A 27,009-nucleotide genomic window follows, 5' to 3' on the forward strand; every position below is an offset into this window, starting at 1 on the left:
TGGTGTGGCGGCGGCGTCGTCAGCTGTGTTGGCGGAGGTCCAGGGCTGGCAGGGGCCCTCAGCGCCCGTGGAGTCAGTCACCGCCGGCTTCTGGGAGATGCAGCCATTGTTCTGGTTTGCATCTGCCTCACCCAGTCCTGCGCAGAAAACAACAAGGGTCATCTATGGACTCAATGCCCGCATGGCACACAACAAAACCGCAGCAGCACAATGGGCCCTTTAACTGTGCAGTGGGCCTTCCTGCTGCAGCAGCAGAGACCGACATTTCACAGATTCTCATCTGTGCAAAATCTGGCAAAGATCGAACAACGCCATAACCGAAAAGATAACTCAGATCTGAGTTCTTGTTTGGTCTCTGAGATCATTGGTTGATCTTTCATGTTATTTTTCAACACCTTTCTGTTGCCAGAAAGTGTAGAACACAAAGTTAAACCAAAACTGGATCATCTACTGTGGCGTGTTTTTCTCTGAACCTTGAGTCATGAGAACACTTGAGTTTCAGGTAGTTTCATACATTGTTGAGTTGCTAGAAAAAAAATGACAAAGAAAACAAGAAAGATAAATAGATCTGCCAGGCACATTCAGGTCGCACCACTTTTGTAACTAAATCACCTCCACATAAATTCAACCCCGGTGGTATCATGGGTAATTTTTCAACAAAGCTCGTGCTACGGTGAGATGAAAACACAGTTGTTCCTGTAAAGTCCACTTTGACAGCTATCCATTAAACTGCTCCACTCCCACAGCCACAGGACGTCCAGTCCATTCCTGCCTCCAAAGACAATATCCACACTGTACTGGACAAAATGGTGAAGCAGTACAGGCAGAGAATCTGCATACTGAGGCTGACGGAACAGTGGGCTCCCTGTCAGAGCTGCATAGTAAGAACAGGGAGACAAAACACCCAGTGTCACTAAAATAACTCCTATAAGTATGGATTTTCAGCTCCGTGCTCGCTGACACTTAACTGATTTGGGGCTGAGACTGAGGCCACAGCCTCCGGCTGCAGAACAGCTTCTGGAACTTTACGATGTAGAGATTGACAGCTATAGTTGTGCTGCAGTCCCAGATGGAAGCATTCCCCTGAACCACAGCCACCATCGCCTGTCATTATTTGGTTCAGTTTGTTCTCCTAAAGACAGATCGAAAGGAATGATTTGAAATGTTGATACAAATATATGGTTCCATTTGGACCAAAGCTGATCCCTGGACATCTGTGGAGATTAGTTTTCTTCTTTTAAATCTAAAGTTAAATCTTTAGAAAAGGAGAACTATTGCTATACTGAGTAAACCTCCCACTGGATAAATGTCTCTGCTGCTTTACTTTTTTTTCCAAGTTATTGGATGTCAGACGAGATAGAAGTTTTAAATCCAAGTACTGCATACAGTATGTCAAGTGTATCCAAAAGGCTATCTGGGGAAACAGAAGCTGCCATGGACATCACTAAATCATTTTTCTTTCCTTTGACAACTGATGGCATAGTTAGCATTTTGATCATAGCCAGAGTTTTTTTAAAGTAATATTTTGACTTAAGAAAACTCTTGTGTATATATATATATATATATACACACACAAGAGTTTTCTTAAGTCAAAATATTACTTTAAAAAAACTCTAAAAGATCAACATTTCCTCATTTCCAACAACCATCAAAATAGAAATTTTAGTTCAGTCTCGTGGACCAGCAAAACCAGGAAGATAATTAAGAAGCTGGGTTTCTCTTCTTTTCAGTAAGTAACTTAAGTCAGGGGTCTGCAACCTGTGGTTCCTGAGACACATGCGGCTCTTACTGATTTGCAGTAGTTCCTCTGCAGGACGATGTTCGATGTTGAATGAACCAAGTGAATCTGACTTTACTTGACATACATAAAAAAAGCACATCTACGGCTGATCATCAAATTAATACGAAGATAATGCATCGACTGAGTTGTCAGTCAAATTCAAACCAATTTTACACATCACACTAAAGTTTTGTTTCTTACTGACAGCAAAACAACATAATGGCAGTTTCCTCTTTAACTAGACATCATGAGTAAAATGAGAACAATGATATATTTTAGCTGTTAGGATTACAAACCCCTGGTAAACAAATAAAAAGAGTTGATAATAAGTCAATATTTAAACAAAAACATGCTGTGATTTCCATGGTTTTAGGACTGAATTAAATGATATATGAAATACTTTTGTGTCTGGGAAAGCTCTAGCTTTTCAGGAGAGAGACTTGGCTTCTTGGCTTCTTCAGAGCAAATGTAACGTTCTGTTTTATTTCTAAAAAATAAACTGCTTGATTTAATTCTCCACACAAGGAGCTTTTTTGAGTGTTAATTTTGTTTAGTTTTGGGAGAGGGGATTGTCATTGGGTGAAAAAGTGGCTCTTATTTCAGTGGGCAACAGCGGGGCATATTGGCTTTACTCTACATTTTCTGTGGAGGTGACTGGTTTGTGACATTTGCAGACGTTGCTGTGAAAAGGCAATGGAAAAAAAGTAATTAGGAACATTTGTGCTGCTGCATTCACATCATCAAAATAAACAAAATGAAGATAAACATCAACTTCCATAGTTGTGACTGTTGATTACAGACAAGCTGATGAAGCGAGTCTGAAAACCCTGATATTCCAGACTGGGTGAAAAAGTAAAAATAAACAAAAAGAACAAAACTTCACACCAGCGCAAAATAGGCTACAGCGCCATCCTATACATCAGACAGAAGTGAACAAAGGTTTACCAACAGCAAAGGTTTGACTAATGACTCAGATTTATTCTGACAGAGATGCAGATGGTAGAAGCCAATCTTGGCATCAATTACTATGAAACTATAGACCCAGACCACAGTGTGAGAACAGACTGATGGTGGGAATATTTTGTGGACTATTGGAATATTTTGTTTAACCAAACCATACCTCTGAGGTATTAAAATAGCTCAAATATAACGAAATATTTTTGCATTGCATATACTTGTAAAGCATATGCAATGCAAATATGCCAATCAGCCAAACCTCTATTTCTGTCCACCTCTGACTGGAGCACGCAGCATCTAATCAGTTTATTAAAGGCTCATATCTCCAGTGGTTTTATGTGGAACAGTGGAATCAGACATATGCTAAAACAAATTAAAGTCTACAGCCTGAAACGAACACATTTGTTTTCTTCATTCTAGCAACAACGAAGCGTGACTGAGTTGTCTAAAGTTTGTGTTTCTGACATTATTGTCAAAGTTCTGTGGTGATTGTCAATCACCTGCTGAATGCTGTTGCGTCATTCTGTGCGTTCTACTCTGGTCTGGTTATAAAGACTCGGTCACACTCCCACGTAGCACCAGAACATGGCAGATAAAAGGGTGGAGCAAGTCATGCACATTTAGCAGCACTCCCACTCTCACTGTTTAAGTGAAGTCAAGCCTTTGAAAAAACTTCAAGATCTTTCCCTTCATCCAATCACTTATAATACAGGTATAAGTGATTGCACCTCTCGCCCATGAGGTGAAAGTCAAATAAAACAATGGCAAAAACAAAGTAAAATAAATATAATATATTAAAGTACTTAATTGTTTGGCATTGCCGTAGGAAACATCGCCTTCTGAATCGTTTCCATTCAGGCCTCTCTGACAGAAAAGAGTGAAATAAATAAGAAAGATGTTTTGGTTCTGCACTGGAGTGGCTCTTACATCATTTCTAAGTGCAGCAGTCCCTCCACCTGCCACTGGAGATGCAATAAAATACAAATTACAGAGAGAAAGATCCTGACATGGCTGAACTTTAACAGTCCCTCCACAGTCAATAATAGTTCAATATTACACTGGCAGCATGTTTGCCCTGTACGACCATAAAAAGGTCATGCGTTGATGTGGAACTCCGTTAATGAATGAGTGGAATGTGTGAGGCTCTTGTTAACGGTCAGTCAAGTCAGGCTTTCACACAAACTTGTTACAATCCAAGTCAGAAATGTATGCTTTGTTTTTTTTTTTGCCATTTCTTTGTCCTCTGAACAGCCAATGATAAACCTTAACAACAACTAATGTTAGAGCACCACCTTACTGCAGCAACGTCACTGAATCTGCATATATAACGTTGTTCACTCAACTGTACAGCAATGATGACCTCGTTATTTTATGCCCATTAGCGCCAGCCCGGCACACAATCAAACATCCATCAATACTGGTTTAATCTCTGGCTCCAAAAGGAAGTCCATTAAATAGAAAGAAAATAGCAAAACAAAACATAATGGCCGTTTAATTGCTCTTTGAGATTAGCATCGAACATCTTCAAACGATATCGTATGTTGATGGTTTTTATGAAAAGATGTTGGTATTAAAAGGTAACAAGTGTCACTGACAAAGAGAGCAAATAAATGAGTTATGCCAAGTCCATTGGATAATGAAGTGAACTGTGATAACGAAAATAATGTTTGTTTGCGTGGCAGAAAAAAACTGACCTCATTTGGCAAAATGCTAGTTCAGTGTTAGCACCAGGACAATGACCTACATGTTGGCAAAATGCAAACATAATTCACATCCACACAATGTGTCACATTCCATTCTACTATGTCCTGTTCCTCTGGCGCCAATCCCTGCAGTCACTGGGTTATGGTGCTGTGAGCAACTTTAAATGTGCTTTGTCACACCATTAAATAGTTTCAGTTTTAGATCGTGTCTTTTGGATGTTCAAAGTCAAGTGGAGTCCATTGTCTCCATTCCCGTCCTCATGCTTGGCCAAACAATATCAATAGGAGACAGATTTGTACTGCAGAAAGCAGCCAAGCTTTGTCTTTAAAATAGCACCAGCGTAACTTGTGCAGGGCAAAGCCAATATTTTTTTAACAAGAAAATCCTTTGTGTTTTTATACAGAAAGAAACAAATCTGACACGGTGACAAATATTCTAATTTCTGTGTCTGTGAAGAGACACGGTGTGATGTCCTTTCAGTCGCAAATACTTAGTTTTGTTCACTCAGCGCTTAAAGACTTGTTAGTTCCACAGGTAATTTTTCCTTCAGTTTAATAACAACTGGTATGAGTTAGGCTAAAAGCAAGCTTTCCTAAATCCTCTGGCACAACTTCAGCGCTTTTCATTTGTTATAATCGTCGGTGCCATTCAGCCTGACAAATCAAGGTGGTTTTTTGCTGTCATTTTGAGTCATTTCCGAGCTATTTGCTGTCAATTTTCCAGCAACAGCTCACAGTCAAGTGAAACTTTTGTATGTTTTGCTTGGAACTACAAAAATTAAAAAGGGAAATAAGCTCTTCCCTGCTTTAAATTAAAAAAACCCAATGTGATGTGGCATGTTTCTTCTCCCTCCTGTCTATCATTATATTAAAAAGAACAGGGCTCTTCTACCTCCAGCTGCACACCCACCACTGTTTGGACATTGGGTTATGCAAAACAACATGTAAACAACACTAAGGGCCAATTATCCTGCTGCCTGAAGCATTACACAGCAGACAGAAGCAGGGTCTGCTGAGAGCCTGCAGTTTCACTTCACCAGCTCCTTTCATGAATACCAGATTTATTCACGTGTTCAAAACTGGAGGTAATGACAGTACTTTCAGACATTTCTGTCACTGATTTTTGGTTTAAGACACCTGGGAGAGCAGAAAGGTCACAATATGTTGCTCGCGCCCTTATAAAGGTATCACTGCAGACTCCCTGACTGTGTTAACCCAGAGAAATATTGTCCTTCTTTCCAAACGTGTTCATTGCTTCTCATAAAGAAAACGAGACACACGGGCAGAGTGGGGCTGATCAGATAATAGTCTCTCTTTAATAATCCACCATGACAACTCCAAGACATCCCATTGACAGCTAAAACAGCAGGACCACCTGATAATTCTGGAGAAATTATAAAAGACTTTTAACGAGTCCTTGTCGCCTCTCAGCCTCAGATTATTATGCCCAGGATAATTACCTTCAAACCCTTTTGTCTGCTGCAAGATACAGGTTAAACTTTGAGGTGAGAAAAGCCCAAATAATTAATGGCCTGTCGTATCTGTTCAGCTCAGAAATTCAGCTCCCCACACGAAAAGAGGACAAGTGGTATGCACAGAGTGGGCCTCAATCTGCTCATTTTTCCTCCTCTTCTTCGCTGTGAAGAGGACGTAGAGTTTAACATCTGGGAGGAGAACAACAAGGCCCGTGGTGGGAGCGAGGCACGGGAAGCATTCCTCTGAAAATTCACCCATTGCTATGTGGCACTGCACCAATCCGCCCACCAGGGGCTGAAAAAATCCCTCTGCTGTTGCATTCACGGTGGCGCTAAAGCACCCACAGGCAGAAAGTAAAAAGAGCTCCTCTGTCTGTGACACCCCATCTGGCATTCAGGACGTTAGACCTCCAGAGATTTTTCAGAGAGATAAAAGCTGCAGCAGAATCATTCCCTTCTTTCAACACATGCCATGTTCGTGACCCCTCGACCTCTGATTGGGAAGGATGTGACCCAAATGGAAACTGATGGCTGATAGAGGCAAAATTTAGTCAAAACAATCTTTTGATTTTCAAATGAAGACTTAAACTACTCTTGATGTCCATAACAATCTGCAATATATTTTTAGTGAAAGTATTTTTCAAAACAACTACACACTCTGGACTGTCATCACTGACGGCTCTTTTCTATTGTAAAGTAAATAATAATTACTTAAATAAACAAGCAATACTGATCAAATGAAACAACTACAACCTTGACTACAAACAGCTTCAATTAGGAAGGATGAAAGCAGAGGTTTGAAAAATGTAGGAAAATCATTCAAAGATGAAATAATAATGACATAGATGATTTCAATAATTAAATCAAATTGTTCAGAAAATAAACCCAAAAGGCCCTAAACCTATTTCTTGTTAATTATAAAATGCAATACAACAATACACAGTGTAAATGTGTTTGTTGACACTAATAAATATTGACTACATATCAGTTATTTCAGTCTGGTTCACTCTAAATCTGTAGCCAGAGGGAAAAACTATTGCATTTTTTTTTTCATTCTTTCAAAATACTACTGTTAAAGGAGTCGATTGCTATTTTAAGTTAACTCCGTTTGTGTTGATGCAGCGGTTAAAAATTATCTCATTTTTAAAAAATAATGACCGATGTTTAACAGAAAAAAAAACATTTCTATGTTCTCACGACTTCTGGCACACGACAGTGACTTGGGGACGATGTCACGAAGGATCTGATACTGTAGTTAATGGTGTTTCTCCACGAGCTCTGTGTAAATTCTCATGTTTGAAAGTCAAATGTTAAATCACATTGGCCTGGAGCGTCGTCACAGAGCTGCTACTTTGTCAGGACTGATGGAGCTTTTCATTAGCAGTTAGTCAAAATACTTGTCTCCAGCGGGACAGTGGGAGAGGAACAATCACTCTCACATTTGATGCTATCATGCAGCGTAGGGCTGGGGAATGTTCTCTCACCCATGGAGACACAAGAAGCCAAAATGTATTATCACATATACACAGGCTCCGAGAAGGCAGAGGACGTGACAAATGTCCTGAAGCCATAAGCCAGCTGGTGGCCTGTGCCAGTGGCTTCGACTGAGACATTACATTTTGATTTCTTCTGTGTGACCGCTGGTGCAAGACACTTATCATCCTGAGAGCACAGAACCAGAAACAGTCTGAAACTTTCTGCTCTGTCACTCACAAATTCTCCAAGCATGTTAACGGTGTAGATGTTGTCAAAGCAAAGATGGCAAAAGCTGATTTCTGCATTTAAACCAATTGTAATTACCCCTCTCCAAAAATACTCTTAATGCATGAGGTTAGAGTTTCTATAGCTGTGAATGAAGGATTTAAGTGTATATGACTAAAGTACTTCACACTGGCACTGACATGAACTGTTGCCATCATCATTGAGCAGAACCAGATGGGTTGGAGAGAAACTGACCTTTAGAAAGTGTAACTAGTCTCCTCAGTCAAATGTAACAGCTGTGTCCAACTATTCTGGTAACTTAAATCTGACTCCTGATCTTCATGCAGCAACTTGGAGGGACGGGGTGTGGATTTAAAAAAGACAAATGTCAACTTTAGTCTCTTTATTTCATTCATTCATCTTCTATTGTTTATTCATCAACTTTAGTCTCTTTATTTCATCAGCCATGGTCATTCATTCATCTTCTATTGTTTATTCCTTTTCAAGATCATAGGGTCATCTGGAGCTCATTCCATAAAAGTGCATTTTCAAATTATTGATTTTTTAAATTTAATTTTAGCAATTTAATGAAAAAATGGTTTGTAGTTTTTTTTTTCGATAAGGATTTTAAGATTGTCCTTAGTTGGCTAAATGTAAATAAGATTTATGAAAATACCTGAGCTGAGCTTCATCTTCATAAATGACTTGTGTCATGAACGTAAACAAGACAAAGACAAGAGAACTAAACCACAGACAAGTGAAATGTGTGATCTACCGCAGCAGACCGTAATCCCAGTCAACATGTGTGAAGATTAAAAATGCAACGACCAAACGTGGTCTCAGACACTTCCTCCTCCACAGCTGTTCTCTCCCCTTAGGTTGTGTTGTTTGTGTTCCTCTGAGTCAAAGACTCTTCAACACTTCATCATGTCTGACATATGGGATGCAGCGCCAGGCGTAGTACTGTTGCACTTGGCTACCCATTGCCCCCCCTCCCTTGTGGCTCATCTCGCAGACCCGGCTGGTTGCACAAGCACGCACACATGCCCACACACAAACATACTATGCGAGCAGTGTTTGTGTCCTGCCAGATGGTCAGGGCTCTGATGACAGAGTCTTTGTAGTTCACGGTCAATCTCTCACAGAATGGCACATAAACACATACAAGCAGCACTGACAGAGATTGTGTGTCAGGTGCATGGGAATTTACACGTCTACACTGTTGGTCTCATGTGGTGGTTGGTAAGAAGGACATGTGCAGACATCTCATTATACGACGCTGATTGACATTGTGATACTCAGTGATAATGTATGGCATGGATCAGATGTCCAAGTGTCCATTCCAGTCCAACCGATCTGCACCAAGAGGGTAAATGTGACAGGGTTCATTTCAAGGAGACTAAACGGGGTCTGTGTGAGAGGTGAGAGGGGACAGACTGAGGGAGAGAGTGTGAACAATGGTGTTGAAACAACACTGGAGCAGTGAGAGATGTGGCCTTTTAACAATCAGAGCTTTTAAAGGAGGAGGAGGCTGGGGAGGGGGTTGAGGAGGGGTCAATGAGGTGCTCCGTGTTGGCAGTGCCAGGACTGGTACCAGCCAGTGCTAGCCACTGCTGCACAGACAAATGAGTGAGCTACTTGACTTGATTGTTAAATATACAGCAGCAGATTAAACTGGTATGAAGTGTATATGGTAACGCATCCCCTATGGTCAGAGACTGACAGGAAGAAGACAGATTAAAGAGTGAACAACAATCCCAAAAATCAGATCTCACGTCTACGTCTGACACTAAACAGTCACTTAGTTACTGAGACAAAAAACTCAAAAATTAACCAGGGTTAATCACAACAACTACAGTAAAGATCAGAACAGACTTCATCATTTCTCAGTGTGATTCACAGTGTTACCTAAATGAAATGGTAATCTGGGGTGAGAAGAGGTGAGGAGGAAATAATAAAATGGAGCTGGAGGGCATAGTAAATGTGAATGTAGTAACCTGAGTATTGAACTCGTAAGTTCATGATCGCTAGTTTAGATTAACTGTGAGAATAACCTGGTCTTGTCTTTCTCCACTAGTCTGTCTCCTGCTTCTCTTTCCTTGTCACTGTCTTCACCTCCACCTGATCCTGTCGTCTTAATCATCATTAATCATCATATCTGTTAATCAATAACTATGTCTACTCCACTTCCACCTTTTCTTTACCCCTCCCTATGTTAAATTAACTTTCTATAAATACTGACCCAGCATTTTCCCCTGTTTAATGGGTTTTTAAGTTTAATTTTTTAACTCATATTTCAAACTGTAAATTCCATGGGGACAAATGTGACCTTGGCCAATTCAACTAAAAATGACTTGACTTGACAGTGACAGGGAAAACTTGGTAGACAAATCTAAGTAGAGAGTCATGTGAACTCTTACTCTGAGGAGTGTAAGGTTTTTTGACATTTTTTTCTAACCAAAACTAGGCCCAGTGTAGTACAGTGTCAGGCCTTGCCTGATACAGGAACTGCCAAACGTGCTTCCTCATATGTAATCAGAACTAGTGTTAATTAGGATAATGATGTTTATGTGTACTGTAACACACACAGGGAGCTTTCTGACTGTCGACACCTGTAGTTCGAACCTTAAAACACACAGGGATATTTGATTAAAACACCATCTGTTTCTAATACAACTCTATAGTTGAATGGAAACACTAGTCCCAGTAATTAAGTAGTTGAATTAAAAAAAAAAAAAAAAGAATTGTCACCTCTGTATTTGTTAAGATCTTTGTCTCACTACAGTGTATGGAATGTGAAAGTATGACTCACATCAATATTCCACTGCTGTTTACAGCCTTTTATCTCTGTGTTCTTGAGAAGACACAGAGCCATTTAATGCAGGATTATTGATAGACTTGCCAATGAGAAAACGACAAACGCTTGTTGTCGCTCACACACACACATATCACACACACACGCCCAACTATTTTTATATTTGACCGCATGCTGAGGTCAACATGACAAATGTGTTACAGTCTTCCCTTTCCTGCACTTGCAAACCTGGTACCACTCACAAAGACGCAGCAGAGAACAGAGCTGCTCCAACAGAAACTGACTTTTGATGGATTAATTCATTAAGTCAAGTCATTTTTTGTACTTTTACTTGTACTAAATTACTCTCGCTTATAAATAAGCCTTGTTCAGGGCTGTCTGCTAAATGTTAATTAGCATCAACCTGGCCATCACACATCTAGAATCTCTAGATGTGTATATGGCTATTTATGCTTACAGCTTGACATTTGTAATCCATATTCATTTGGTTGTTCTACAGTTTTATGCAAGGACAAGTAATAATTTCCATGTTTTCTGTAAATAGTGAAGGCAGCAGAGTTAGAAGCTGATAAGAAAAAGCGTGGGCAAAAGCAGGACGATTCTGCCGACTGTGATGGGCATGTCAGTAAATGAAAAGCCCTGTTGTAGACATCACAAACATGGAGTCACATTAATGTTGACCTGCAGCTACTCACAGTCCAAAGCAAATATGAAATAGCTACAGGACTTCACAGAGTCAGAGAGAGAAGGAAAGAAACTACACCACAATGGGATAAAACCGGATTTTCAAAGACAAAGCTAAGATTTGGTTTTCATTATGGTTTTCCTGTTGGTGGTAAAGAGTCAGCAGAGTGGTCAGCAATTGTAGATCCCACCATCCAGGCTAATCCTGGCTGGAAATGAGAAAAAGCCTGGACCGTCCCCAATATTTCAAGATAAAGCCGGTGCAATTTCCCTGATAGTAGCTCCAGTTTTGTCTTGATGGATGACTGCATGATGAAACCAGATCCTAAGAGAACAGTCTTTTTGGTTACAATTGCATCCACTTGCCTTGTTACGCTGGCTTTGAACAGAAGACTCTCTCTGGAGGGTCTCCTGTGTGAGATTTGGGTGAATTTGTTTTACTTTCTTTTAAATTGGCCGAAATTGAACACAACATAATTTCTTTAAGAATTTTGCTGTCCGACTATGAATAGTTGTTTTCATATGCTATGTTATTTGGATGAGCAGCCAGTCATGTTGGATCTCCATGTTTTATGTGAGCCAACATTGAACATTAAAATAAATTATTCTGGTTTTGACTAAAAACTGAAGGCTGGGCGCATGGACAAAATGTTTAGGTGTGAGACATTGAACAACAGTGACGTAGTGTATGCTACAGTACTTCCAACGTACTGAAACAAATCTGTATCACTGTACAGTACAGTAAACTAACCAAAAATGTTTTTTTACCACTTTATATTCAGTGTTCTTGGATTTTGCATTCTGACACTGTCACTTCTTATATTTGCATGATAAAGAAGGTAGAGTCTATAAATCTGATCCAAGGGGAGACAGAGTTACGTTGAATTGTATCCACAGACTGTATCCAAGAACAGACAAAGCTACTGATCTGACAATTTTATGGTTGTAATAGTGAAGCCAGTAAGGTAGAGCAGAAATTTGCTTTTTTCATACTTCTAATATACTTTTACAGCCTCTCTTTTACTACTATTTTCATTTCTTATATAAAGTGTGAGAAAGTAACAGATATGCAGTAAATGCATGATCCATGGTTACAGTTTAATGGGCGACCATTAAAGCGATCACACCCTGACATCTCAAGAATAAGCAGCTGATTAGATGTATCTTAAATAACAGTTTTTTAAGGATAAACACAAGGACATTACTGTGGTACTGCCTCGTATTCAAGGCTCATCTATGAATACTCTATTGTCAGAGTTCAAAAATTATTTGCCATTTAGCCGAGTTTTTGCAAGGGAACAGGCTGTACCATAATGTGGGGGCTATTAAATAAGCTGTATTGATGTATCTCATTCAAGTCTTCCTGAGAGTAGAGGCGGACTGGAACACAAAAACAAAGTCATTACGAGAACGTCAATGTCATCAAGCTCATTTCCTTTGGAGGAGTCAGAATCTCAAACACTTGTTTCTTTCTGTCCACTACTTTTCTGGTGAACTAACTATAACTAATTAGTTTTTTCCTAAAGCATGCCCAAAACTAGATACTAGTATTATAATTAAAAAAATATTTTTGGTTTTTGGTTAGAAGTTCAAACAAGGGCAGCAATGCAGGGAGAAGGCAAAATGACAGAAGTCTAATGATAATATAATTGAATATCATTTGAATACATTTTGGCGGGGTAAGTTAAGAAGCCCAATGGGCTGTATCCAGCCCCTGAGACGCAGTTTGGCTATGCATGGTCTAAGGTGTAGTTTTACTAAGGTCTGGTCAGGTAAGCCTCCCTGCTGTTTTCTGGTTGTTTGTAGTTTCTCCTCTCTGACCACAGGGCCTTTCAGTGATGGTGGAGAAACTATGACCCAGACAGAGTCAGAACAGAACAAGCACGGGCAGACAGACAGATAGATAGAGGGGGTCTGTTTTGCAGAATAGGGGCCTGCTGCAGGCTGGGCCAGGTAATGGAACCATAATGGGCTTTTAACAGCCGCACAGCCCATGGTGGTGTTTGCCATTTAGCGAAAAAGCACGGCAAACAGGAAGTGCTGCACGGAGACATCCCCAGACACTGGACAGGCCGTGATGAGTCATGACGCCTGCTGATGACAATCACGACAAAGCAGCCTCCAATAAAGCTCTGCTAACCTGCCTGTCATAAACCACTCAAGCCAGGTCTATTTGGTGGAAATTCCTTTTTATTTTCTTTCGCCGCGCACCATGAATCAACATAATTGCGCTAAATTAGTTCTGCCTTAATGCATCGACAGAGAGGAAGGACATATAACGGCAATGTTCACTCACGCTAAGTCCGAAAATGAACGGCAAATGGGATTTATATACACTAGAGAGTGGTCCTGAGTGAGCAAAGGACCAGTTAAACATTAAAGATCAAAGTCAAATCCTGACATGAAAACTAAGAGCAGCTTCTCTGATAACAGACACTGTATAAAGGCAGATTGATTTTCCCCTCATCTCTTTACACAAGCTTAATTAAGACGAGCAGCTCATCTCATCTGTCTTCATTTACTGGATTATAAACCTGAATATGAAGCACATTATTTCTCTTCATGGTGTTCCGCTCTGAAATGTCATGTTTTTTTTATTATCTGCTTTGCATCTTCATCTTCCCTCTCCTTTTAAATTGATTACCACACACAAATCTCCACTGTGATTAATTTGTGTCTTTGTGAAGGAGCTGGATTTAAATAAGAGACTGCTGCGTGAAAAATACTAGCGTTTCATCAAGGGGAGATTTAAAGGTTAAGCCTCATAGAAAAGGTCACACTAAGAGCTTGTATGTCAGACGAGATCACGGCTCTCACTGGCAGTGAAGCCTGAAGGCTACAAGTGCGTTGTGTAGGCAACAGCTATGAAGTATCACCCACGTCAGCAATGGATCCTCCGAGTCTGCTCCGCGCTGATCAATGACGAGCGCCGAGCACAGCAGAAATGAATTAGCTGGCTGAGAGGAAACGTACTTGGTGGCTAACGGATCAATATGATGAATAATCTGCAAGGTACGGCTTTGCTGATGTATAGATCCACAGAATATATATGTGTATATTTCAAAGTGTAGGGGCACAGTATTACTAGCAATACTGTTATTTATTTGACAATAAAGTTGACTTTGACAAGTTCCTAATGTATTTTTAGTCAATAATCTCAGGGAAAAAGCTATACATCTCAAAGTTCTACATTACAAACTGCTTGTTTAAGCTTTTTCAGTAACTGTTATCAAATAGTCCAAAGTTTTGATATTATTAAAAAATAAATACAATTAGAAAATATCAAACCATAAACCGTTAGTAGAGCTGCTGACCAGGATACTCTCAGGTGATAAATCTGAAAGTTTTTTAAAAAATTAAACAAAATCCCTGGGTCGTACAAAGTGTCATAAGACATGGCTTGAACCTTTAACACGCGCACACACAGGGCAGCACAGTACAGTCATACTGATAAATTAGATTTTGTGTTATATTATGGTCAATATTGACTTTTCCTCAGGAATCAGATGGTTGGTCATTGTAAACAGCTAATGAAGTTTGCAGTGCAGTTGTATGGGTTTTGAAAATCAGTTTTGTTCTGTTAGTGTGTGAGTGTGTGTAAACTGAACAGTCAGAGCAGATCTGTGTTCTTTGTTTGAATTAATTTCAGTTCCTGTTGTGTTCTTTTGTCATTTATAATAAGGAAGAAAATATATACCAGTTACTAGTTTCGCTTTCAACATTATCCATGTTAACATCACAGATACTAATAGCACGTAGAACTATTTTATCGTACCTTATCTGTTCTCTTGAAAACAAAGACTTTGGCATATTATTTCTTTGTAAAGCTAGGTCAAATATAAAAAACATTCATCTGTATTATTCATCTGTAATTCTACTCTGTGTAAATAGAAAGCCTTGAGAAAAAAACAACATTGCTTGAATCTCCTGATATTTTACCCACTGATGTGGCATTACACGTATAAAATATCAGAAAAGCTCTTACTGAAAAGAGCCGTAAGATGAATAGATAAAACATCCAACTCTGAGTTAAGAATACCAAGTAAGTTCAAATATATTTAGATATATAAAGAATTTCAGTGGTATTTCTAAAGGAAAAAAATCTTTAGAAATATTATTTAGAAAGAGCCTTTGTGATAAACTGGCCTTGCTTTCTTTTAACTTGGTTTGGTTAGAAAAAATTGCTAAATGTTGCATATGTTTCAACACACCGTAACCTAGTTATTGTAGGCACTCAGGTCGATGACTGACACTGGGTCACAGACAGGTCAACAGTTAATTTCCACACACTTATGGTCAAATTAGACTTCACAACATTCTTGGAGTGAGGCAACAGTTCCGACGTCAGTTACACTCTGTTGCCTGAAAAAAAGTTTCCTCTTTATCTTATTTTTCTTATCAGTGCATTCCAGTCATAGTAAAGGTATTTTTTCAGAGAATTTAAAGAACAGAAATGCTTCGTTCTAAGGTTTTTCTTTTGTTGTTCACCACAGGCTCTTTCTTCTTTGTTGAAATTCATTGATTCTACACCGTGTTGTCTCTTTCTTTTTCATATGAGCCAAGAAAGACATTTAGACTTTTGGAAAAATACAGTGAAGTACAGAAATAAACAATATCTTTTTGAGTTCTCTTTCCTTTTCTTACAACCACATCCCCCCTTCTCTGGTGTTTCACCTCATCTTACCCTGAACACAATCGCGATTGACACAAGACAAGAAAACAAGCACTTGTGTTCCGTCCTTTAACCCTTCACTCTTCAATGTCCATCTCTCTTTCACTTTCTTGTCGCCTGTTACCATGCAAAGGCAGGAAGAACTGAGTGATAACACATTTTAGGTCTGTACAGACGAATGTCGGACGTGGGCGTCAGGCTGCAGGACATATTCAAGGGTGTTAAAAGCTAATAGTTTCTTTCACCATATGAAATCACCTTCCATCATTATAGCTGACAAGTGCTGACGGAATCCTCAGAGACAGTAATGATCAGATTCACGGCAGGAAGAAGAGAAACTGGGAGTGTTGATCTCATTAGCTGCACTTGGAAGAGGTTTTCTTTACATTTCTTTAAAGGAACTTTTTGTCGCCAAAGTGAAAACTTTTAGGTGCTTGAAACAAATTCATGAGGAATCACTGTCTCCCACATTTGACAACGTTCATTAATTAAAACATAAATGCATATACACTACATTCAATTTCACACTGCACAAGGGTTATGTGAAGTCAAAACCAAAAATATATTCTACACCACACACTTTCCATGTTTTTGACAGTAAAATGGTAGCCAAAAGACAGACCATCAATAAAAATGAACCATCAAGCAAAATATATTCATCTCTAGAATTTAGTCTAAAACTGTTTTAACTTAAGCTTTTGACCAGCATGGCCAAAAACAGTAACTAAATAATGGAGTTTAAATTCATTGAGTAAAATTATACAGTTTTTCCCAGCACACCTGTTGATCCCTGGTGGTGCACCACAGTGGTTGATAAAACACACTCTCTTTGTCAGGTAGCTTAACTGTTGTTGTTTTGTCACACTTCTTACCAAATACTTCATCTTGCGTCTCCGACTCTGCTCCTGCTGCTGCGGTAGACACTGCTGCTGCTGTTGCTGCTGCTTTGAGTTCAGGTGATGGAGCCTTTAATGGAAGAACACAAAAACAGATTTAAGAGGTTAGGTGCGATGGAACCATGGCAACAGAGCAAAGAAAGAGACAAAACAGAGGGAGAAAAGAGTGCAGGAGAGACGGAGATAGTTAGACCCATTAAGGATTTTGGACTTTGTAATTGCAGCTGAATTGGAGTCCCACCCATTCATTTAGTTATAACAGACCTGAACTGTAAACAGGATTTACACCACTCTTGGTTTTTCATCTGCAAATGTGTCCACGGTATAAATCTACTGTCATATCAACTAATTAAGGAGGAAACATTAGAGCTGTTTCTTCATTGTGACAATAAATTACACCACATAAAAAAACCAAAGTTTTAAAAAGTATTTTAAGTATTTTTTTTTAAATAAAGGCATTTGTAGAAATGCTTCACCTTTCATTTAGAGCAGTGGTTCTCAAACTGTGGTACGTGGGGAAAAAAATTATATTTTCACATTTACATTCAATTTAATGACTCTGAAACATATCATGTACAATGAATACAACATTTAAACATAAACATTTATAAACATCTCTCCTGTGTGGTGCAAGCTAATAGGGAAGGCCTATGCTGCTATATTCTAATGTTGGTCTTCATGGTGGTACTGGTGGCTAATTTAGAGACTTCTTACTCCCTTATCTTCTTTTTTTTGTTTGATTTTATCAGCCAATTATAACCTTCCGCTAAATATGATGAAGTTCTGACTATTGTATATTTTTTGGTATTCTCTCATTCATTGGCAATGTTTGACCAGTTCTGACCATTTTCCCCATCTTTTGTCCTACTGTTTGTAACATGAAAGCAAAATACAGTAAATAAATGAATGTAGCTGATGTTTTCACTTCCTTAAAGCAAACACCCTTAATTATCAAAAAGTCCTGGAAAGCACCTTTATTCCCCTGAATCGACCTAAGGGGTCTTTCCCCTGAAGACAATGAGACACCACAGGCCTGTATGAAAACCTCAACAGCAGGAGATAAAATAAACAAATAAAAAATATCCACACAACACAAGCTTTAACGTCTCTCTAGTGCCACTGAGCCAAGATAAGGTTTATTGCTCAGTTAAATCTCTCAATGGAACTGACACAGGCTGTAGAGAAATTATAGTGTGGAAAAATCCCAATTTACAAAATCAAAATTTAACAAATTTAATTAATTTAATTTTTTCTGTTGTTTTTTTCTAGTAGCTTTTGTTCAATTATGTGTTTGTGTTTAATGTCTCTAAACTTGAATCTTCATTTGAGAATAATAAGTTTGTTGTGTGAATAAATCCTCTTTGCCTTAGTAACACTTCCTCATAGTTTCTTGAGTACACAACAAGTTTCCAGAAACTGCAATTCAAAAACTTTTGGGATTGATGAAGACCAAAGCTGATGCTTGTTCTGTGATTTGGTTCTAATGACAGTTTCCTCCAGACACATTAATCTCTCCGTCAGGGACCAGTGCTGCCCTTGATATACAGTTGATGTGTTTAATTAAAGTGTTTTGCATCATCTCACCTGTTCAAAAACCCATCGGATGATGGCAAGAAAAACACCTCAAGTCAATGGGAAAATCTGTCATAACTAACAGAGTGCCATCACGAGCTCTGGAATTTGTATTGTATGATTAGCTTTAAGGTTTTTTCTTGGACCATTCCTAACTAATATCTAACCTTGCTGACTAAATACCATTTTATTTTTTTAAAGCCTCTTTTCTCAAGAAACTCGATCCCATTACTTATTGCACTTGGTGCTGTTTATACCTGTTGCCAAAACGTTAAAGTTTCCTTCTTACTTCTGCAACTATTTCCAACTCTCGGACTTCCTGGTTTCTACATTACAAACATAGTTTGTTCCAGTTCCATGAATCAACACAGACGCCCAAAGGCAGTGGGGACATTGCTCATCAACAAATAAAATAGGCATATACAAAAGTGTTTGCAGCTCTGGGGAAGTGGCCATTAGGTTGACAAATAACTCACAAATGCAAATCATGAAAAGGCTGAGAAGGTAGTTTCAACAGTGTAAATGGATTGTGTAAATCATTAGAAATTAGGATATGATTGAGTCAATTCTAGAACTACTCTATTTAGTCAAATGACAGTCTTTAAGGTGCTTCTCGATAATTAAAATCTATAAAACAGTTTCTACTGGACGTTTTTTACTTGATTAAAGCTCGTATTCTCAGTTGAATGTTTTCCACAGTTTCCCATGCACAGAGACACAGGTGCCTTGTTTCTCTGCTCAGCTGTGGATTTAGCAATTCAAATTACAAAGAAAAAAATCTGGAGTTGGTGTTGGCGGCTGACATGTCCAAGACAGTACATGCATATACTGTATTAAACATGTCTGAAATAAAACTGTTGGACTTTTTGACAGTTAGTGCAGTTCAAAAGTGTGAAGCTGTGGTCACGCACACCCCAAATGGAACGCTGTGTTTCATTTGCCTCATATTTTTTCACGTTTTCTCCCAACAAAATGCTTATTCTCCCATCTACTGTACTGTATCTGCGCTGCATTGTTGGAAAATGGTCTACTATGGTGGTATTGATGAAAAAATATGTTCACCAAGTGGACGGCAGCAGCCATTCTTTGGCATCATTTGTCATGGTGACTTCATACCCACTCACAAGCATCGGCTAATGGAATATACTGTATGTAGCTTTTGTGAAAGATAGTTGGAGGCCCCCTAGTGTTCCAAAGCAATACCAGCAATACTACATGATGAGCAGTGATGATAAGAGTGGTATATATGTACGAATATACCTTATAATGACATCCTCTGATGGTATTAGCAGCAGAGGCAAAGATGGAAATAATCTTAAAATCTGTTTTATGGACAACGGACAGTTCTCTTCAGTCCACCCAACAGGGATGTTACAGACAGTACAACAGGAGACACTTCATCATGAGGCATCATTTTAGAAACCGAGCTAATGTGCTCAAGGGAGCAGTGAACGCTCTTCACAGTCATAAAAGGGAGAGAGTTCAGTGGGAGTTTTGACAAAATAATTTTATCTCTCTGTGTTTAACCAGGAGTATTACGTTTATACTGCAGCGTGTGGCCCAATTAAAACCTGGGCTTATTTACCTTTCTGCCATTAAAAGTTTATTACAAGAAGCAGCCATTCTTTAGGAGGATTCCACCTTATATTAAGGTAAATTATCAAGCGGAGTGCCCTTTAAGGATGAATAAAAAACATTTATTAAAAAAACAAATCAATAAAGTATCATTGTTTTACATTTTGCCAGTGATGCGGCATAAAAACTGTAAGAATGTATTCAGTCCTGCTAATGTTAGCTTCCTCACCATGGCAACATGACCATGAAGACCCCCTGGTCCCAGACCCTGGTCCTAGATTCTCTCTCCTGTTTTCAACACCACAACACTGGAGTCCACAGACCTTGAACACTTGGTTCCAACCATTCAACACAGTACAACAGTTTGATTGGCCAATCGTCATTTGCTGAGTATGAGCACATCGGCAGAGGAATGATAAAGGATATACAGTACATCACTGCACATCAGTAGTGTTTGTCTATGGTACCTATGCGAAACAAATTTGACAAAAAAATTGTAGCCGTCATCAAGCTGAATTTTCAAAAGCTAAACAAGTTTGGAGAACAGCAGGCAACAGAAATTAATTTACATAGAAAACAAAGGTAATTGTGTTACAAGGCCTGGTTTGTTTTTTTAATATCTGTGAGAACCGAAAGAAACATCATCATGGACACTGGCTCTGTGAGAAGAGAATGTAATTTTTACTTTTTTGATTTAATACAAACCATGGTTTTACACTGTGTGGACCACTAACTTGAGAATTGTTCCTTTAGTCGTAGAGTTGTGAGCCTGCTTGTTAATGGCAGTGGGTAAATGGAAAAATAATACATTTAAAGTAAGTCTTCCACAGCTCATTACCACTTCAACAAAATGACGATATATAAAGGCAGACAAACGCCAGCCCTCTAACAGAGTGATTACCTAGAACTCCTAGAAAATATCAGATGTTATTGTTGCTACAGTTCTTCTTTGCCATCAACCAGTATCTCTTCAGCTTTCTAATTTTTTACATTTAGGATTGTTGGTCTTTACAATAATTACAACCAATTTAGGATTTTATTACCTCCAGAATCCATCCAGATTGCATTAAGTAGATCAAAAGACATTAACGTCGAGCCATTCACTGACATAATTTCTCTTCTTTTGGCACTAAATAATCATGCACTGGAGATTACAGTACATGGAAATCCGAAGTACGTAGATGATAATCATAACTCCTGATTTAAACTTCTTGCTATCCCAGCAAAAAAAGTGTTCACTGAATTTTGATGAAAAGTAAAAGAAAATTACCAACAAAAAAACAAAACGGGTGCACTCTCTGCTACTACATGTTGAAGTGATGCACACTGAAATATGTCCCTCTTCAATCAAAGACTGCAATTAAACACAAGAGCACCACAGTAAGAAAAAAAGATCCGACAGTGACGAGTGTGTCATTTTGGGAAAAAAGCACTTGTTAGCATTTCCTTTAAAGCAGATGACTGGAGTAGAAAATGATAAAGGTGAGGATGAGGAGAACATCATCACATCAATCGTATATATTATGAAGTTGGATAAAATATATTTAAGTAGCATGATACATGTAATAAAATATGTAAAATGTTGTATGAAGGAATTTTCTTAAAAAGAAACTTGTACAATTATTAAACTAAAATTCAAATATTTTTTCATTTTTCCTTGGTTAGTGATCTGAATATTTTCATTTCAGCCAAAAAATATGGAAAACAAAATCCAGCAGGTGGCAGTAATGAAACCTAAACACTACTATTTGAAATATTTAAGAACAGAAGCCTAGTTAGGATTTGAGCAGGATTAACTTAGATTAGATGAGAGAAAGAAACTATTTTCATAGTTGTGTTTCAGGTCTAGATGCATTATATTATCTTGGGGTTGCAGGACTTAAGAAGGGTAAAGGATTAGAATTTAATAACATTAAATAACCACACCCAATTTCTGAATTTTCTTGATTGTGTTAATGTTACAATCACATGTAGAACTTAGTGAATCTTCAGTGAATGACATTCATTTGGACATTTTCACTACTACTGGACAACAAAGGTCAGAGGACTGTAACAATGGCTTAAGATTTCCAAATTATGATTGACAGGAACACCAAAAAACATAAAAAGAGAGAGAGAGTAGGTTTGAACTGTTACTTGTGTTGCTGCTGATGAGTATAGTGTTGGTTTGATGGGGGCTCTCAGGTTGCTCCCTTCATCCATGGTGGCTGCACTTGAAATACACTCTGTCATTTGACGACTATTCAGTTTAGGGTGCCTAATTATTCCTTACATTCAAATAGAAAGAGAGGAAGAATAGAGTCTTGATTTCATCCCTGCTTTTTTCAGCTTTCGTTGATTTGATACTTGGAAAGGAATCCCAGTTCCTCTTCCTGTCTCGTTTGCTGACAGACAAGTACAAGGAAGAGGACGGGAGCTCTTTAGTCTTTCACTCTGTATTTTATCTGATTTATTTTTTACCAGGATCTACAGAGCACAGGACAAAGTGGAGACACTCTATCCCTGCCTTCAAATTATATTACAATATTGTTTATCAAATGTCAGGAGAGCAATCGAATATCTCCTCCATTCATCTGTTATTCAGAGCTGCAAGAAATTAATTAAGTTTATGCCCAGCTGGGACATGGGCCGGAAAGATAACATAGACAAATTGAGTGGTTCTATTGTACAAGCCACTGAAAAGCGACTGTTTTGTGTCTGGCTGTAGAAGACCTCGGTGAGAGGAGAACATCTTGGTATGATGTGAAATCGCCTGACTTTTCACTGGAGGGCAAACAAAGGGCAAAGAAAGCACAATGTAATAGCTCAAAGAACAAAAAAAAAAACATAAAAAAATAACTTTCTCTAACTCTGTACCTCTTTTTACAACGAGCTGGTACGTGTACAATAACAAACAGCACAAATCAAACTAAATCAGACTCTGAGGTAAGGGCAGTAGTTGGGATTCAGCTGTGATTGTTTCTGCAGACTACGTGGAACAGCAGAGACATGAACGAGCCTGCTGTTTTAATTGGGCACAATGGTTGTTATTGAAACTGCAGAGAACTACAAACTGAGCCTCAAGCTCCCTCAGCTGGAGACTCACATCTACAAATGTCAAACTCTAATTTGCCTAACAAAGTGAAAGAGGAACAGACAGAAATGTGATGAGAGATTCTGCCTGATACATAAAAAACATCTATTAGGAAAAGAAACAAAGCCAAAGATCAAATGACTGGTGTTCTCTGATTATTTTTCCTTCTTTGTGTAGAACTTTGAGGGTGCACATATTGACGCACTGTTTAACAGCAAACTGCACAGTTACTGCTCCACCCCGTACTTGCTATTCTGTGAATGTGTCAAAGTCATTCCTGACTGGTATTAGGATTTAGACCTGAGTTTCCTGCTCTAAGAAAATTAAACTTGTCCTTTAGAAAAATGTTGTTAATGTTGTTATTCCCTAAATGAAGGATTTGTTGAAGAAGATTTTCCTCAACAATTTGGTCTGGAGTAAATTCACTTAGTTTTTCTTTTCTCTCAAAATCTCATTATTAACATTTATTCTTCCCCTGAAGAGCTAAAATAATCATAATCCTTTGCAAAGAGTGAAAAAAACAAGACAATGCTGCTGCATTATTCTGATAAACTATGGTAGAAATAAACAACAAATAAAACATTTGTCTTTGACTATAAGACTATAAAAAGATGTTTCAAACTAAAGCCCTTTTTATCATCTTGAATTTAGCCTTTGACAAGTAATATTCAATAGACACAAAAACGTAGGCCTTTCTCACATATGCAACTTATTTACTCAAGAGAAAGAGCAGTAACAATAATTCAGGATAAAGAACAAGTTTTTTTTTTTTTTTACTATTTTTTTGAAGATTGCAGAGTGTGATTTTATTTCTTTAAAAAAATGTGATGTTTTGTCTTTGCTGTTAGAGTTTATTTTCTGATTGCTTTCCACTAGAAGAAAATGATACCGTGTTGGCACAAATGGTATAGGATTATAGCTCTCAGGCCTCAGTACAACAGCCTGATGTTAACTGCTGGTTTATTTAGAAACCATCTTGATTTTCTTTTTTTTGCCCCGGGGATTGTGAAGTGTTCCACAGCCTGTCTGACCAGTGCATGCATCACTGGCATGTTTTCTTGAAAGGCGGATGACTTGTTTGTCGAAGTTGAGGTGACAGAGCTATGATGGAATAATTCTCCACTGACTGACTAATTAACATTACAGAATAAAAATGAATGAATGTCCAAAGCTTTGTTTTCTGACACCAAAACCCAGGATTTTTATATATTTTTTTCTGCCAAGTCTAAGTCAGATGAGCTGAAAAAAAAAGTACTTTGTAGGATTTTAGAACAGAACCTGCATAGGAATAACTTTTAAGATTTTTGTCATCTGTTACTACACTATCAACATGGAGAAACAGCATCAGAATCCAATAATTAGGCACGAAACTGAAGATTGTAGATGATCCATTTTCTGACAAGTCTGACCAGTGTCATGTTGTTAGGTTTTAGCTGTCTTCATATTAGAAGGTTCAGGCCTCGAATGAAGAGTCTGACAACAGCATCTAAACAGTCACACACACTGCTGCTTGTCACTATGACAACTGCCTGTTTCCAAAGACCTTTATACTGCAACTGAGGCCACTGTAAACATCAGACAAAAAGAAAAAGGCAGAACAGCGAGCAGCCTGGCAATAAAGGCAACTTCTAATTTAAATGTGCTCGTGAAGATGCATTAAGACAACATGCTGGCCACTCTTTTCTCCTGTTCACACTTGAACCCGGAATCCATGTCCTTGGTTGCTGCTCCACTCTCTCCAGAGTGTGTTTTGCTGATGAAAAGAGACACATCTTCAGCAGGCTGAGCTATCAGCCTCCCTGCTGATTGGGCCTGGCTTTTACCCCAGCACAACAGTAGACTCTGCTCATTACAGGCTCCAGAAAGGGAGAGAGGGAGAGAGCCAGCCCACAGGCTGACTACAACTTTACATGTTGACATTGGTTTTTTTTTCCCCTCTGTTTTCTCCGTCGGGTTGATCTTCCTTCACAACAAACTTCCATCAAATCTGATTTTAGACCAAACTCATTATCTCTGCTTTGAAAAGCTGTGACCAAAATGAATTTGACAAGACTGGGGTTAATTACATGTTGCTCTTAAATTACATTACTGTCCTAGTTTACGTGTGAGACTCCTCTGAGCTCAGAAGACAGGAGCTGTGTCTGCACAGGCGGTAATTTTACTCTTGTGGCGAGGAACGATGTGTCACTCTCTCAAACATTGCTCTTTTTAATTACATCACCTTGAAAAGCAGATATTTTCAGCTCCAGGACTGATAGAATCACTGTGTTTGATGTGATAGAAAAAAAGGGACAATTACACCTAATTTGCCTCTTGACTTTTGGATTATTCCACATCTTTTCTGTAATAACATTGCCATTGTTTACATTTTCCTTCCTTTTAAATCAGGACTTTTTTTACACAACACAAAGATTTCAAATGCATTTTCAAGTCTGTCCAAATGGAGATGGTGATTTACATTTAACAAGACAACAAAACTAATAATAATAATAATAATAACTGTGCCTAATCACCTGAGTCTCTAAAAATTTCATTTTTGCCTTGTAGAATAAGTGCGTTTGAGTATATGGACGACCCCTGACTGTCACAGTGCTCCAGCTAATGGTTCAATGGCATAAAAATGGTTCAAGTGGCCAATTTTCTATTCACTTTGCCATTTTTCAAGATTTTGACAGGTTACAATAAGGCAGCACTAAGTGCCACAAAGGAGCATAATCTATTAGACGCTGCCATGACAACACAGCTTAATCAAAAGTGCAATGTTGACGCTTGGAGCAAAGTGATTGTTTAAGGAGTAAAACATGTTTATACATGGTTATTTTTATATTTAACTAGGGTTGTTTATTTAAGAATCTCTTTTTATTTATTAACTGGGAAAAAGAAAATGTAAAAAAAATGTTAAAAGATGAAAACTATATAGTTAGTTTGTTTTAGTATATAGTTTGTTTAAAAAATATTGGTTTTTGTGTGTTCTTTCTGATGATTATTTACTTCATTCTCCTGCCTCACTGTGTGACAATTGATCCATTCATAGTCATGTAAAATCACCAGTTTAGATTCTGACCCACACCCGCCTTTCTTTTCCTAAAGGTGTGCATTCTCCGAAGTTATCTGGTGCCCCCTATTGGGGAGGCCTACCTCACAGCCGTCACCATGTAAGTCAGCACCTAATTTATCCTTCCTAACCTTAAATTGAAAAAAAAAAACAACTTCAAATGGGATAATTTAGGCCTTTGGATTTTAGATTTAAAAAGAATTCATAATAATAAAAACCTGCTACATTTCTGAATATCTTCAAAGGACTGGGCAAAACATTATTCCAACTTGATTATTTGGAAAATGGGACTGTGTTGGTAATCTGACTGAGCTCCTTTTCACTGATCTTAGACATGAATATGCCATCTGTAAATAGAGGTGAAGTATCTGTTGTCTTTGAGCTTGTTTCCAGTACAAATTATTTTTTTTATTTATGTATGCTGCAAGATCTCTCTATAGTTAGGTTGAAACTTTAGTGAAGGCAAAAGAACTCAGTCTGAGTAAAGGAGTCTGAATTGGCTTGTAACAGAGTCCAAAGTCCTGCAATAAAGGCCAAGTTTGGCATTGATAAGATTACACTCCAACACATGCTTCGTTCCCTGATCAGCGTGCATGCTCACGGAAACACATTCCAACATTTTATTACCCTTTCTCCTCATATACAAAGACAACACAGTGCATTGTAGTACAGTGAGATGAAGTCTTACCTTGCTCTCCACAGGTGTCTCATTTTTCCCTAGATGCTGGCCCATGCTGCTGCTGGTGACAGAGACTGAAAGAAAAGGAACAGAGAGAAAGAGAGTTTTCACCACAGAAGACAAAGACTGCAGACTCCTTATCTTGGCAAGAGAAGCTACTTCTGCTAGGTGTTAAGACAGGGCACTAACAGGCACACTGACAACTGCACTGATATATGTGCTGCAATCGGTTCCATGAGTAAATTACTTTGTGTTGATCCACTGAGGCGTCATGCATGGGCAGAGTTGTGTAGTGCCTGTTTGGGCTCTGCATTAGTTTTGAAGCCTCTCCATGTTAACAATCCATAAAATTGACCTGTGTCATGTGTCATT

At 38.5% G+C, this 27,009-nt stretch overlaps 1 protein-coding gene across 2 annotated transcripts in view; it reads left to right on the forward strand.

The window, feature by feature from the left end:
- The window catches only part of znf236 (zinc finger protein 236), an 82,654-nt gene extending 55,859 nt beyond the window's left edge, over positions 1-26,795 (forward strand). Inside the window, exons 34-35 of one of the 2 annotated variants that reach the window (XR_003051457.1) lie at positions 25,994-26,058; positions 26,661-26,795. The gene's annotated coding sequence lies outside the window, so the exon portion shown is untranslated. The remainder of the gene's footprint in view (positions 1-25,993; positions 26,059-26,660) is intronic. The other variant, XR_003051458.1, reaches the window with a different exon arrangement.
- Positions 26,796-27,009: the final 214 nt, after the last annotated feature.

The sequence above is a fragment of the Cynoglossus semilaevis genome, chromosome 13, assembly GCF_000523025.1.
Source record: "Cynoglossus semilaevis isolate Cse_v1.0 chromosome 13, Cse_v1.0, whole genome shotgun sequence".
NCBI classification, from domain to species: Eukaryota; Metazoa; Chordata; class Actinopteri; order Pleuronectiformes; family Cynoglossidae; genus Cynoglossus; species Cynoglossus semilaevis.